Source organism: Phyllobates terribilis, unplaced genomic scaffold (genome assembly GCF_046119375.1).
Source record: "Phyllobates terribilis strain yellow unplaced genomic scaffold, ASM4611937v1 Scaffold_235__1_contigs__length_3068650, whole genome shotgun sequence".
Taxonomy (NCBI): domain Eukaryota; kingdom Metazoa; phylum Chordata; class Amphibia; order Anura; family Dendrobatidae; genus Phyllobates; species Phyllobates terribilis.
Genome location: NW_027362995.1, coordinates 1,423,308 through 1,436,016, shown reverse-complemented (window position 1 = coordinate 1,436,016; position 12,709 = coordinate 1,423,308). Strand labels below are relative to the sequence as shown.

The 12,709-nt window shown below is 42.3% G+C and overlaps 1 pseudogene; it reads left to right on the top strand.

The window, feature by feature from the left end:
* Positions 1-12,709, top strand: part of LOC141215255 (uncharacterized) — a 75,373-nt pseudogene that overhangs the window by 4,838 nt on the left and 57,826 nt on the right.

Genomic DNA, 12,709 nt, shown 5'->3' with positions numbered 1-12,709 from the left:
TAGCGTTTCACAAGCGTTTATGCTGCGGAAATTCCGCAGCATAAACGCTTGAAAAACGCTACGTGGGCACCCAGCCTTAAGCTGCAAAAACAGAAAAAACCCATCCGAGAAATTGCTACAATATTAGGAGTGGCAAAATCTACAGTTTGGTACAGCCTGAGATAGAAAGAAAGCACTGGTGAACTCATTAATGCAAAAAGACCTGGGCGCCCACAGAAGACAACAGTGGTGGATGATCGCAGAATAATCTCCATGGTGAAGAGAAACCCATTCACAACAGCCAACCAAGTGAACAACACTCTCCAGGAGGTAGGCGTATCAATATCCAAATCTACCATAAAGAGAAGACTGCATTAGAGTAAATACAGAGGGTTCACTGCACGGTGCAAGCCACTCAAGCATCAAGAATAAAAAGGCTAGACTGAACTTTGCTAAAAAACATCTAAAAAAGCCAGCACAGTTCTGGAAGAACATTCTTTGGACAGATGAAACCAAGATCAACCTTTACCAGAATGATGGAAAGAGAAAAGTATGGCGAAGGCGTGGTACAGCATATGATCCAAAGCATCTGTAAAACACGGCGGAGGCAGTGTGATGGCTTGGGCATGCATGGCTGCCAATGGCACTGGGTCACTAGTGTTTATTGATGATGTGACACAGGACAGAAGCAGCCGAATGAATTCTGATGTATTCAGAGCCATACTGTGTGCTCAGATCCAGCCAAATGCAGCCAAACTGATTGGTCGTCGTTTCATACTACAGATGGACAATGACCCAAAACATAAAGCCAAAGCAACCCAGGAGTTTATTAAAGCAAAGAAGTGGAATATTCTTGAATGGCCAAGTCAGTCACCTGATCTCAACCCAATTGAGCAAGCATTTCACTTGTTAAAGACTAAACTTCGGACAGAAAGGCCCACAAACAAACAGCAACTGAAAACCATCGCAGTGAAGGCCTGGCAGTGAATCAAAAAGGAGGAAACACAACGTCTGGTGATGTCCATGAGTTCAAGACTTCAGGCAGTCATTGCCAACAAAGGGTTTTCAACCAAGTACTAGAAATGAACATTTTATTTACAGTTATTTAATCTGTCCAATTACTTTTGGTCCCTTTAAAAACAGGGTGGCACATGTTAAGGAGCTGAAACTCCTAAACCCTTCATCCAATTTTAATGTGGATACCCTCAAATGAAAGCTGAAAGTCTGAACTTCAACTGCATCTGAATTGTTTTGTTTAAAATTCATTGTGGTAATGTCTAGAACCAAAATTAGAAAAATGTTGTCTCTGTCCAAATATATATGGACCTAACGGTATGTCAGAGTTAACTAGGGCTTCTGAAGGACAGCCACCAGTGAGCGTGGGCGCCATTGTCGTTCCTTAGGGTGCTAACCTCGGCAGCTAGGCAATATCAGCTTTGTTTAGGTACAGGATAGGGTACAGTAGTGACTGTTTCAATTGTTCAGCAGCATCATTGCTTACATCTGTTTATGTACATCCACAACAAGCCATTCAGCAGGTAATTTTGCTAGTTTTTAGTATAAGTAAATATATATGTTGCTAGTCCCCGTTTTCAATCCATATATTTAAAAAAAGGTTTAGTATTTTATTTTAGGGGGGAGTTCCCACAGTATTGTCCCCTTCACACACAATATGGTACCATCTACCCCACGGAGTACCCCACAGCTAATGAATGAATACTCACTTAGCCCCATTGTTGGTTCAGATAATAATGAACCCAGTATCTATGAGATATTTGCCACACAATAGTTGGTAAGACCGTATCATCCATAGTGGCCGCCCATGCGGCCTGTATGGTGCCCATGAATTGAGATGGCTCGGCACCGAGCACGCTCTCCTTACCCATCATCACAATTTCAGTGATATCCACATTCCCATGATGGTGATACCATTGAATAGAACAGTGAATCAGGGAGTTGAAGGGTCCCTGATCCACCATTCAGCCGTGTGTGTGTGTGGTGTGTTTTTTTGTTTGTTTTTAAATATCAGGAGTTTGGTGGGCAATCATACTGTCTGGGAGCCCTCATTCTGAGCTAGATGGGCACACAGGAGAACAAGGGAATAAGGGAATATTGCCGCCCGATAGGTGTCAGCTGTATGTATGTATGTATGTATGTAATACTAACGGCCCCATACACGAGATAAGTGTTGGCTGAGCGGTCATTTGGCAGACTGCTATCTCTTCTGACTTCTCCGTACACACAAATATTCCAGCTTTCCTGTGGTCTATATGAGAAAGTCGCCTCCAGACTCCTCTATTGGAAGATTATCTACAGGAAGAACAAATGGATTAGCCTCTGAAATTCAGGATGCCAGATCCTTCTCTGCCCTGACATTATCTGTTGGGAGGCCCCCAAATAATGTATATAGTCTACCAAACCCCGGAAATCAGTGCTTTCATGCAACTCTAGTCTAATGTGTATGGGGCATTAAAAAGTAACTTATTGGACATTGCCTCAGGCCCATCCTAATAGACTTTTCTACATTGCAGGCCCAGACACCATTATTGGTTATTTAAGTATCGTAGTAACTAGGCAGCCCCATACTATCAAGTACTTGGGAGAACTCTGTCAAACCATCTTAGATGCCATGTTTGCTCTTGACAGCAGCAAGTGGTTAAACTGCCAGGGTTTGTGTAGCAGCCGCACCTGTGCCATCCCTGCAGTGCACATCTATGTTCTGGTGCCCAAAAGAGTTACTTTTTAACATGATAAACATTTGTTTTAAAATAATTAACAAAATGTTAATATCTGCTTTTTTATGGAGTTTCTCTTGTAATATAAGATAGCTTAAGGCCAGAAATAGACTTCATAAAACACTGTACATGGAGACTTTGGCATCAAATAACTCCTGTCTTGGTGAGACTGCTATCAAATAATTTTTGTCCACGGTATTTGTGCAAACAAACAAGCTTTTAGAAATGCCTCAAACTTCTGTGTGTGAATCAGACCTGAGATCTAACTTGTTAGAAGATGACCGTCCGGTGAAGAAAGGAAACATATAGACGGCCGTTGGGGATGTAGTTTGTGACAGACTCTGGCTAAATATGTTTATAGACCTGTAGTAGAAGATGAAGATGTCGTCCTCATCATGAAATAGTTATTTCTCATGTCATGTGTAATTAATATCTCCTGCAGTATTGCTAATGCTGATTCCAGTGTCAGTAAATGAGACAAGAATTAGCAATAAAGTAGAGGAGTCTATGAGAAAAGTATTCAGCTGCAGACTGCAAGGAAGAAACTGCTTGCTGTCTGTGGCCTAAAATATATAGGTTTTATTAGTAGATATAAAGACGAAATCTAAATACTGTAAAAAATAAATCTCAAATGTTTCCTTTATTATCTCCAGTAATTGTATTATTACACAGGATTTTTTGATGTTACATCTGCTCAACTTCTCATTTAGGTCTCTACAATATCAGATCCTCTCAGTGAATATCTTCTATATTAGAGTTTTCCTGATTTATCCATCAAAGATAGTTATGGACACAGACAAGATGGCTGAGAAAATATTAAAAATCACCCTAGAGATCCTCTTCTGGCTTACTGGAGAGGTGAGAGATTCTGATGATGTCACATTACATCATTCTTATCTATGGCAATGAAAGATGGACAGAACTGGAGAGGTGAGGACTCTGGAAATATCTGTAGTGAGATTTATTAATGTGTCTCTCCATAAACAGGATTACACAGTAGTGAAGAAGACCTCTAGTGAGCGTTGTCAGGACCATGTGTCTGAGGGATTAGGAAGAACCCTGAGCCCAATCACAGGGCTTCCACCTCATCACCTGGTACATGAGAATATGAATGACCTAAAGATCCTAGATCTGGCCTACAAGATGATTGAGCTGCTGACTGGAGAGGTGACACTGCTGGGAATGCTGAGACATTTTATAGTATAGCTATGAAGGGATTGGGGGATAACTCTGTCATTGTATGTGTCAGGTTCCTATAAGGTGTCAGGACGTCATCGTCTATTTCTCCATGGAGGAGTGGGAGTGTTTACAAGGACACAAAGATCTGTACAAGGACATCATGATAGAGGTTCCCCAGCCCCTCACATCACCAGGTAATAGACAAGACTGAATACACACAGCCTATAATTATCTGTATGTAAAGAATGAATTCAGTTCCTGTATGTGTTTCCTCCAGATCTATCCAGTAAGAGGACAACACCAGAGAGATGTCAACGTCCTCTTCTTCCACAGGACTGTAAACAAGAAGATCTCAATGTTCCTCAGGATCAGGTAGATGGAGAGAAGGTGTCACGAGATCTCCCCTATTTATCTTGTTTTATCCTCCAGTATTTTATGGTTTATACTTGTGTAATGAGAACGGTGGAGATGGCAGGATTAGTGCTGATCATAGATGTGACTTCTCCATCTGTCTGTGACTTGTACAATATTTTTTTCAGGATGAAGATCTGTTCCATATTAATACTATAGAGACATATGAAGGGGGTGATGACCTCTGTAAAGAAGAGATTCCTACATATGACTACCCAGGTGAGTAGTAACCACTAAATGAAGAGAAGTCACAGATTCTTCTCAGTCACAGGCTGTGGATAGTTTACTGGTCATGTAGGCTGGCCATATCACAATCGTGTGACCACCATTTTGGATCTAGACCAAAACCTTCTCTTCCACCAAAAATTGTTCAAATGACTTTGGGCATTGAAAGCCCTTTTCTATAAAACTTACAACCTGGAAGATCCACCTCCCACTGAAATTAGAAGATCCTGACTTTTACCTGCCCAGGTCTGTAAACTACAAAGCTAAATGACAGCGTACGTTGAATGTGCTGACAAGTTAGAAAATCACTTGAAGAAAAATATTATGATGAGCCTGTAGGAGAAAGTGGAGGGTAATGATGCTGTTGGCTTCCTAGAATCCTGATATCTTATTAGATTAATCTACCTTCTCTCCGTTCTGTGCGGCTGAATGTGCTCATATGGTTCCAACAAGACCAGGTCCAGTCTTTATGACCAAACCTCGCTTTTATGATCGGCAACATTAAACGTGCAGTGAGGGCCAAGTGTGAATTTCTGTAGAATAACAACAGAGTTTCCCTTTACCCTGACTTTTCAATTTGTTTTTAAACCAAATAACTTCAAATAGATAAAGTATACAAAAAACATTACACCTGTGCCATGATATATCTCTTACCTGTGAGTGGCTGATGGCTGTAATAAAATTTACTCATGCCTGCAGGAGATATGTTGGCATGACTCGAGCCCTGGTTTCATGGATTCACTCCACGTCATAAATTATATTATCGATCCTAAAGAATTTTAGATGCAATTTATTCTGAAATGGGGAGCACTAATACTTTCTCTACTCTTCTGGTCAGGACTCATAGTAGCTCCAACGGTCTACCATAAATAAGTGCAACTCTGGTTTAGTGTTGGAGTCCTCCCCCTTCCCCCAAACATACATTCTTGTTGGGGATGTAACGTGTTTTTTTTATTGTCTTTTTTTTTTTTTTTTTTACAGGTTCATTATGTATGATAGTTTGATTGTGGTGGGATTGGCCTGCCTCACTTATGTGAGTCTGTAACTCCCTGGTAGTCTTTCAAAAAAGGTCTCCATTGTCTCTTCCAAATGCCCGAGTTCTTAATTTAAGACACTTCAGCTCTGCACTATTATAAAAAGTTCTCATTAAATGTATATTTCTTCTTGAGACTCATCTGACAGAAAATATTGGCCGTTACTATAGTTTAAATTGCCAGGAGCTACCAAGAAGCATACTCTAATTATCCCAGAGAGGTTTCACCACTAGTTACTCTTTTTTTTTTTTTTTTTTTTTTTTTTAATCTTTTCATTAGATGTGTTATTGTCTATAGTCAAAGTTTTGCCCATCATCCTTTAACCCCTCTACATGGATCTATACTTACACTAAGACCCCTAGGCTTGGACTTGGTGTTGCCTGCTGTTCTGTGGTGTGAGATTACAAGAAGAATAGTCAGGTTACCGAATCAGAACCAGGAGGGCAGAGAAAATACAAATTCAGAAGACACAATAGTAGTCAGTAAATGGGCTGGGATCACAAGAAGAAACGAAGAAGAAAATACACAACACGGGAGCTGAACACAGAGGACTTAACCAGCGGAGAACAAGGCTGTATCAGGCAGCTTCTGGCATTATGCATGAGCTTTAGTAGGGTGTAGTGCTTTCCATTTGAGTTAAGTAGGGAGCAAATTTAACTTTGGAAGAGCGGATTTTGCTGGATTGGTTTATGGAAGCCATGTTGCTTTTCAAGAGTTTTTGAGCCACTAATAATGTGGAAACCTCTGTTTTTCCATTGACAGATGATGGACCTGAGTGGGGGCTTGTTTTTTGTGAGATGAGTAGAAATTTTTATTGGTATCATTTTCTCATATTTCATATTTGGGAAGCATGATGAACAAACAGTTGAACACCAAGCTCTACTGGTTCATGCTATGACGTTTTCTATTAGACTGTGAACTGTCATTGTCTTGGTGAATGATTCAAAATTTTTACATAACTTGCCATTTGTACCAACAGTTTAAGTAGAAATGTTCAAAAATATAAATTTCAAGAATATTTTATTCAAATTTAATTTTTTTTTACTTAGCAGATGACTGTACTAGGAGATCAGAGGGACAGCTGACATCTTCAATTTTCAAATCAGATGAGCTTAAGATCTCACAGGATACAATTGAAGGGAATGCTATTACTCCAAATATACCATCATCCCTTCACAGTAAAGATGTGCCATCTGATCCTTTGGAACAGGTCCTATCTTCTGATTCATTACAAACTACTAAGGAAAATCAAAGTCACAAAATAAGCATTAAAAAACAAACTGATCCTAAAGCTAAGAAGCCATTTCCACGGTCAGAATATGGAAATAATTTTCCCCTCAAAAAGTTTTTTCTTAAACATCAAAAAATTCACACAGCAAAGAATAGATTTTCTTGTTTCAAGTGTATGAAATGTTTTAACAAGAAAGCAAATCTTCTTAATCAACAACGAACTCACACAGGGGAAAAGCCTTTTTCCTGTTCAGAATGTGGGAAATGTTTTTTCCAGAAAGCGCATCTTGATAGACATCAGAGAACTCACACAGGGAAGATGCCTTTTTCCTGTTCAGAATGTGGGAAATGTTTTAACCAGAAATCAGATCTTGTTACACATCAGAGAACTCACACAGGGGAGAAGCCTTTTTCCTGTTCAGAATGTGCAAAATGTTTTAACCAGAAATCAAATCTTGTTAAGCACCAGAGAACTCACTCAGGAGAGAAGCCTTTTTCATGTTCAGAATGTGGGAAATATTTTGCAGAGAAATCAAGTCTTATCAAACATCATAGAATTCACACAGGAAAGATACCTTTTTCATGTTCAGAATGTGGGAAATGTTTTAACCAGAAATCATATCTTGTTAGACATCAGAGAACTCACACAGGGATTAAGCCATTTTCCTGTTCAGAATGTAGAAAATGTTTTAACCAGAAATCACATCTTCTTAGTCACCAGAGAACTCACACAGGGGAGAAGCCTTTTTCCTGTTCAGAATGTGTGAAATGTTTTAACTGGAAAGCGCATCTTGATATACATCAGAGAAGTCACAGAGGGGAGAAGCCTTTTTTATATCCTTAATGTGGAAAATGTTTTACTTGAAAAGACACACTTTTACCAAGAAAAAATCTTGCTAATAAGTGAGTGCATCCTATAGACTGGAGATAGCTTCCTGTGACCGAGAACAATGAGACCGTGTCCTTCCTGATCAGTGAGAGAACTGCTCTCTCCTCAAGCCCCACACTTATCTAACTGTTTGGTGCAGAGGAGGAGAGGAAGGTATCGGGACCTGTCCGGAGGCTGCACGTCCTGACTTAGCAGCTGAAGAACCTAGCTCATGGACCTTTCAGATCATGTAAAACTGTTTTACATATTTTTAAAAGTTGTCAGGTTCCGTTATGAACTGTGCCATTTCTTAATGAGTTTGACCTGAATTTAAATTGGACAATGAGTTTTCCTTTTACTGCTACATATAATTAATGATAAAAGTTTCAATACTTTGAAACATTATTATTTTTGTAAATATACAGATGCATCTCTCACCATCCTTGTCTCTCACTACTCCACAGTTTGGTGTAAGAAAAGTCTAGAATGTAAGAAATTAATCATTAAGGACTAGTGATGAGCGAGCACTAAAATGATCGGGTACTCGTTGCTCGGGTAGAGCAAATTGGAATACTCGGGTGCTCGATCCGAGCAACGAGTCCAATGGAAGTCTATGGGAAATTCGAGTATTTTTCAGGCGGCTCCCCCCGGCGGTCTGCAAAGGGTCTAAAAATTGTCCAAATCGATGGGAACAGTGCTCAAATGACATAGGAAAGACCCCTGCAAGCATTTCTGACTCCCAGGTCACTGCTGTAAACAATGTTGTCAGAGGTATTATGCCACTTTTACGGACTCACAATAAAACATACAAAAACGAAACCAAAATGTATTTTCCTGGGAAATATGTTAAGGAACTTCCTTTCCAGGGTAATGACTTGTATATAAGGCAAAATAAATAACCAAAAACAAAAATACTCCTCCACACCTTGGGCTATGTTCACACGTAGCGTTTTTGATGCGTTTTTGCACTTTTGCATTGCTTTCAACCAAGACAAATGCATTCACTGGGAAATGTCATTTTAACATTTTACAACCTTATCTGACCATGTGGCTTGTGACACATCATCAGACACATGCATACAGTGCTGAAAAGACATGGGAACAGCATGGGGAAGACCTCTGGAAGCATTTCTGACTCCCAGGTCACTGCCTAAAAGTGTGCCCATCATAAGTGATCCTGGGCGCATGCGAAGATGCCTCCCGCCATGCACCTGTCGTTGCAGACTTGCAACAATCACTGTCCACGTCCTTGTCACAGTGCAGCGTTCAGTTGTCCCTACCCCATTCCTTGGAATGCAAGCGTAAGTATGCAGCCAGCCACCCACCCTCCCACAGGCTGCAATACTATACTGCCAAATTTTTGACAGCTGCTTGCACTTGAAATGTGGCCTTTTAGGCTCGTGGAGGCAGAAGCTGTCCACAATCTTATGGCGGCGGCGACCGGTTATCCATACTCTGTCCCCAGCCGGCACTATTTTTCCCGGTATCGTCTCCGCCTTCCACAACATTACCCGTGCCCTTCCCAGTGCACTTACTAGGAAGGACCACTGAGAGTTGTATTTAGCTTGGTGAAAGGACTGACATAGAGGGAAACCGTATCTACCCTGGGTGTCATTTCTCCCAGGAAGTCCTCTAATGCAGCTTATTGCAGAAGCAATGGCAGCCCGTCCAACATCAACTCGCACTTGTCGGTGGTGCTTTGACACACAAACATCTTTCTTTGCGCATTTAATTTGATGAATACAGAGTTGGACAATGGCCTGATCTGCAATGCGGTTTGAGAAATAACATGCATAAGCATGTCCGATCCACATTAAATGGATCAGCCATAGAGTGCCCTGGAACCTTCCCCCACACTTTTCTTAGCCAGGACTGCTTCTCGGCAGGGTTGGACGGGCCCACCAGAGAACCGGAGACTCCTTCGGTGGGCCTTGGGTTCTCCTTCAGGAGAGTTCATAGTCCTGAGATGAGGCCATGATGATGATAGAGGCCACCATCTGCTTAGTTTTCTGTTACTTGGAATGCAAGCGCAAGTATGCAGCCACCCACAAGCCACAATACTAAACTGCCAGATTTCTGGACAGCTGTTTGCACTTGAAATATGGCCTTCTAGGCTCGTGGAGATAGAAGCTTTTCACAATCTCATGCCAGCGGCAGCTGGGTGTCAATACTCGGTCCCTAGCCCCCACTATTTCTCCCGGTTTAGTCTCTGCCTTCCACAAGCACGGGTCCCACAACATTACCCTTGCCCTCCCCAGTGCACTTACTGGGAAGGACCGCCTAACCACAAACTCGTGGACAGGTAAATGTGGCCAGGGACGGTACGGAGCCAGTACACAGCTTTTTTTTGCTGAGAGTTGTATTTAGCTCGGTGAAAGGACTGGCATAGAGGGAAATCTTATCTACTCTGGGTGTCATTTCTCCCAGGAAGTTCTCTAATGCAGCTTGTTGCAGAAGCAATGGCAGCCCGTCCAACATCAACTCGCACTTGTCGGTGGTGCTTTGACACACAAACATCTTTCTTTGCGCATTTAATTTGATGAATACAGAGTTGGACAATGGCCTGATCTGCAATGCGGTTTGAGAAATAACATGCACAAGCACGTCCGATCCACATAAAATAGCAGCCATAGAGTGTTCAGGAACCTTCCTCACACTTTTCTTAGCCAGGACTGCTTCTCGGCAGGGTTGGACGGTCCCACCAGAGAATCCTCTGGTGTGCCCTGGCTTCTACCTCAGGAGAGTTCATGATAGCGCTAACTTTGCAGCTGCTATGGGGCTCTTGAGCGGGGGAGAAAGGTGAGCTCTCAGAATCAAATCCTTTGGTGGGCACAGTGTTTTTCAATCTGAAACAGCTTCTTAGTGGGACTTGTATTTCACCACAGCCATATTCTTTAGCTCGGTGAAAGGACTGGCATAGAGGGAAACTGTATCTACTCTGGCTGTCATTTCTCCGTCACAAGGTTCCGCCCATTGTCACACACGACCATGTCTGGGTGTATGTTCAGCGGTGAGAGCCACTGATCAGGCTGCTGTGTTACAGCTTTCAACAACTCTGCAGCGCTGGGCGGTTTGTCACCTAAGTATTAAGCATATTATCTTCAGCACAGCCTGTTGCCGCTTGGCCAAGGCAGTGCTGTCAGCTTGTGACTGATGTGGTCATTTCGGAGATGGAGGAGAAGGTGCAGGAGCTGAACAATGTGATTATATTGGGGTTAAATATTGGGGTTAAAATTATTTTATACTAAAGAAAGATCCTATTGTTTTGGGTTTTTTTACGTTATTTTTTAAGACCAATGCATTCACCGTGAAATGTCATTTTAACATTTTACAACCTTATCTGGCAATGTGGTGGGTGACACATCATCAGACACATCCTGTTTTATTTATGACTCTGAAAGTCATAAAGCCTATTTTTATAGGGCCATCAGACGGCCCTTACTATTCTTAAAAGGCCAGCAGTCGGCCCTCGCTATTGTTAGAGAGCCGTCAGCCAGCTATGCTTTGTTGTTCCCATTATTAACAAGTGGGTCTCCTATACTGTTATTGCGTATGCAGTGACTGCAAGGGCTGCCAAAAATTTGGACGCAACCCAATACCCCTTTGAAGAGACCTAGAGGAGGGTCTTAGTAAAAAAACACATGAACATACTGTATAATTTTTTCTTTTTACGGGCATAAACACCCTTTAAAATAATTATGTGGGTGTTGCATCACTGATCACGGTCACCCTGGTGATATGGTGGTGGAGGTTGAGGAGAAGGAGGAGGACAAGAGCACATAGCCAAAATTAGGAAGTGTATACCCATGTGTGGGTGTGAGGAGGTGCATGGGAATACACCTCCCAAACAAAGACACTGAATTTGAGTTCATGTTACGCTGCTATCATTCGGTGGTGTTGAGAAGTCTGGCCCAATCCAGCCCTTGTTCATTTTTATAACAGTCAGCCTGCTAGCATTTTCAGTTGACAGGCGGATGCGCTTATCAGTTATAATTCAACCAGCGTCACTAAAAACCCGCTCTGATAAAACGCTAACGGCAGGGCAGCCCAGGACCTCCAAGGCATAGAGAGGCAGTTCATTCCACGTATCCAGCTTGGATACCTAATAATTAAAAGGCACAGAGGAATCACGGAGGACGTTGGTACGGTCGGCAAGGTACTCTCTCAGCATCTTCCCAAACTTTGCACTCCTTGTGAAAGTACCCCGCACTTGGGGCCTGTGCGATGGAAGGGTCTGAATAAACTGTCCCAGAACTTTGACAGTGTTCCCCTGCCTCTGCTGGATTACATTTGTGTCTCTCTCGCCTGTACTCCTTGGTTGTTCAACAAACTATGACCTCTGCCACCAGCGTTTTCAGATGGGAATTTTTTTAATAGTTCCGCAACAAGGGCCTTCTGGTACTGCCCCCTTCTTGTAGACCTGTCCGCCTCAAAAATAAGAGATATAAAGTTCTCCTTGTAGCGTGGATCTAGAAGTGTCACCAACCAGTAATGACTGTCACCCAAAATTTTTAGAGTGCGAGGGTCATGGGAAAGGCAGCGCAACATATACTCAGCCATGCGTGCCAGACTGCTAACAGAGAAGACTTCCGTGTCCTCACCAAGAGGATGACTGACCATGCTCTCCTCCTCCTCCCCCTCTCTGGCCATCCACGCTGAACAGACGGTATGACAGCTGTGCAGGTAGTACCATCTATAGTGCATGAAACTAGCTCCTGTTCTTCCTCCTCCTCCTCCTCTTCCTCATTGTCATCAAATCCACATTGGGATGAGATGAGGCTGGGCTGTGTGTAATCACCCTGCTCCATCTCATCTTGTTCCGCCTGCAATGCATCCTCTTTGATTGTGAGCAGAGAGTGTTTCAGAAGACAGAGAAGCGGGATGGTGATGCTAATTATGGCATCATCGCCGCTCACAATCTTGTTGGAGTCCTCAAAGTTTTGAAGGATGGTACATATGTCTGACATCAATGTCCACTCCTGAGGTCTTATGTTTGGAGTCTGAACTGAATACCGATGGCCTTGTTGATGCTGGTACTCAACTGTCCT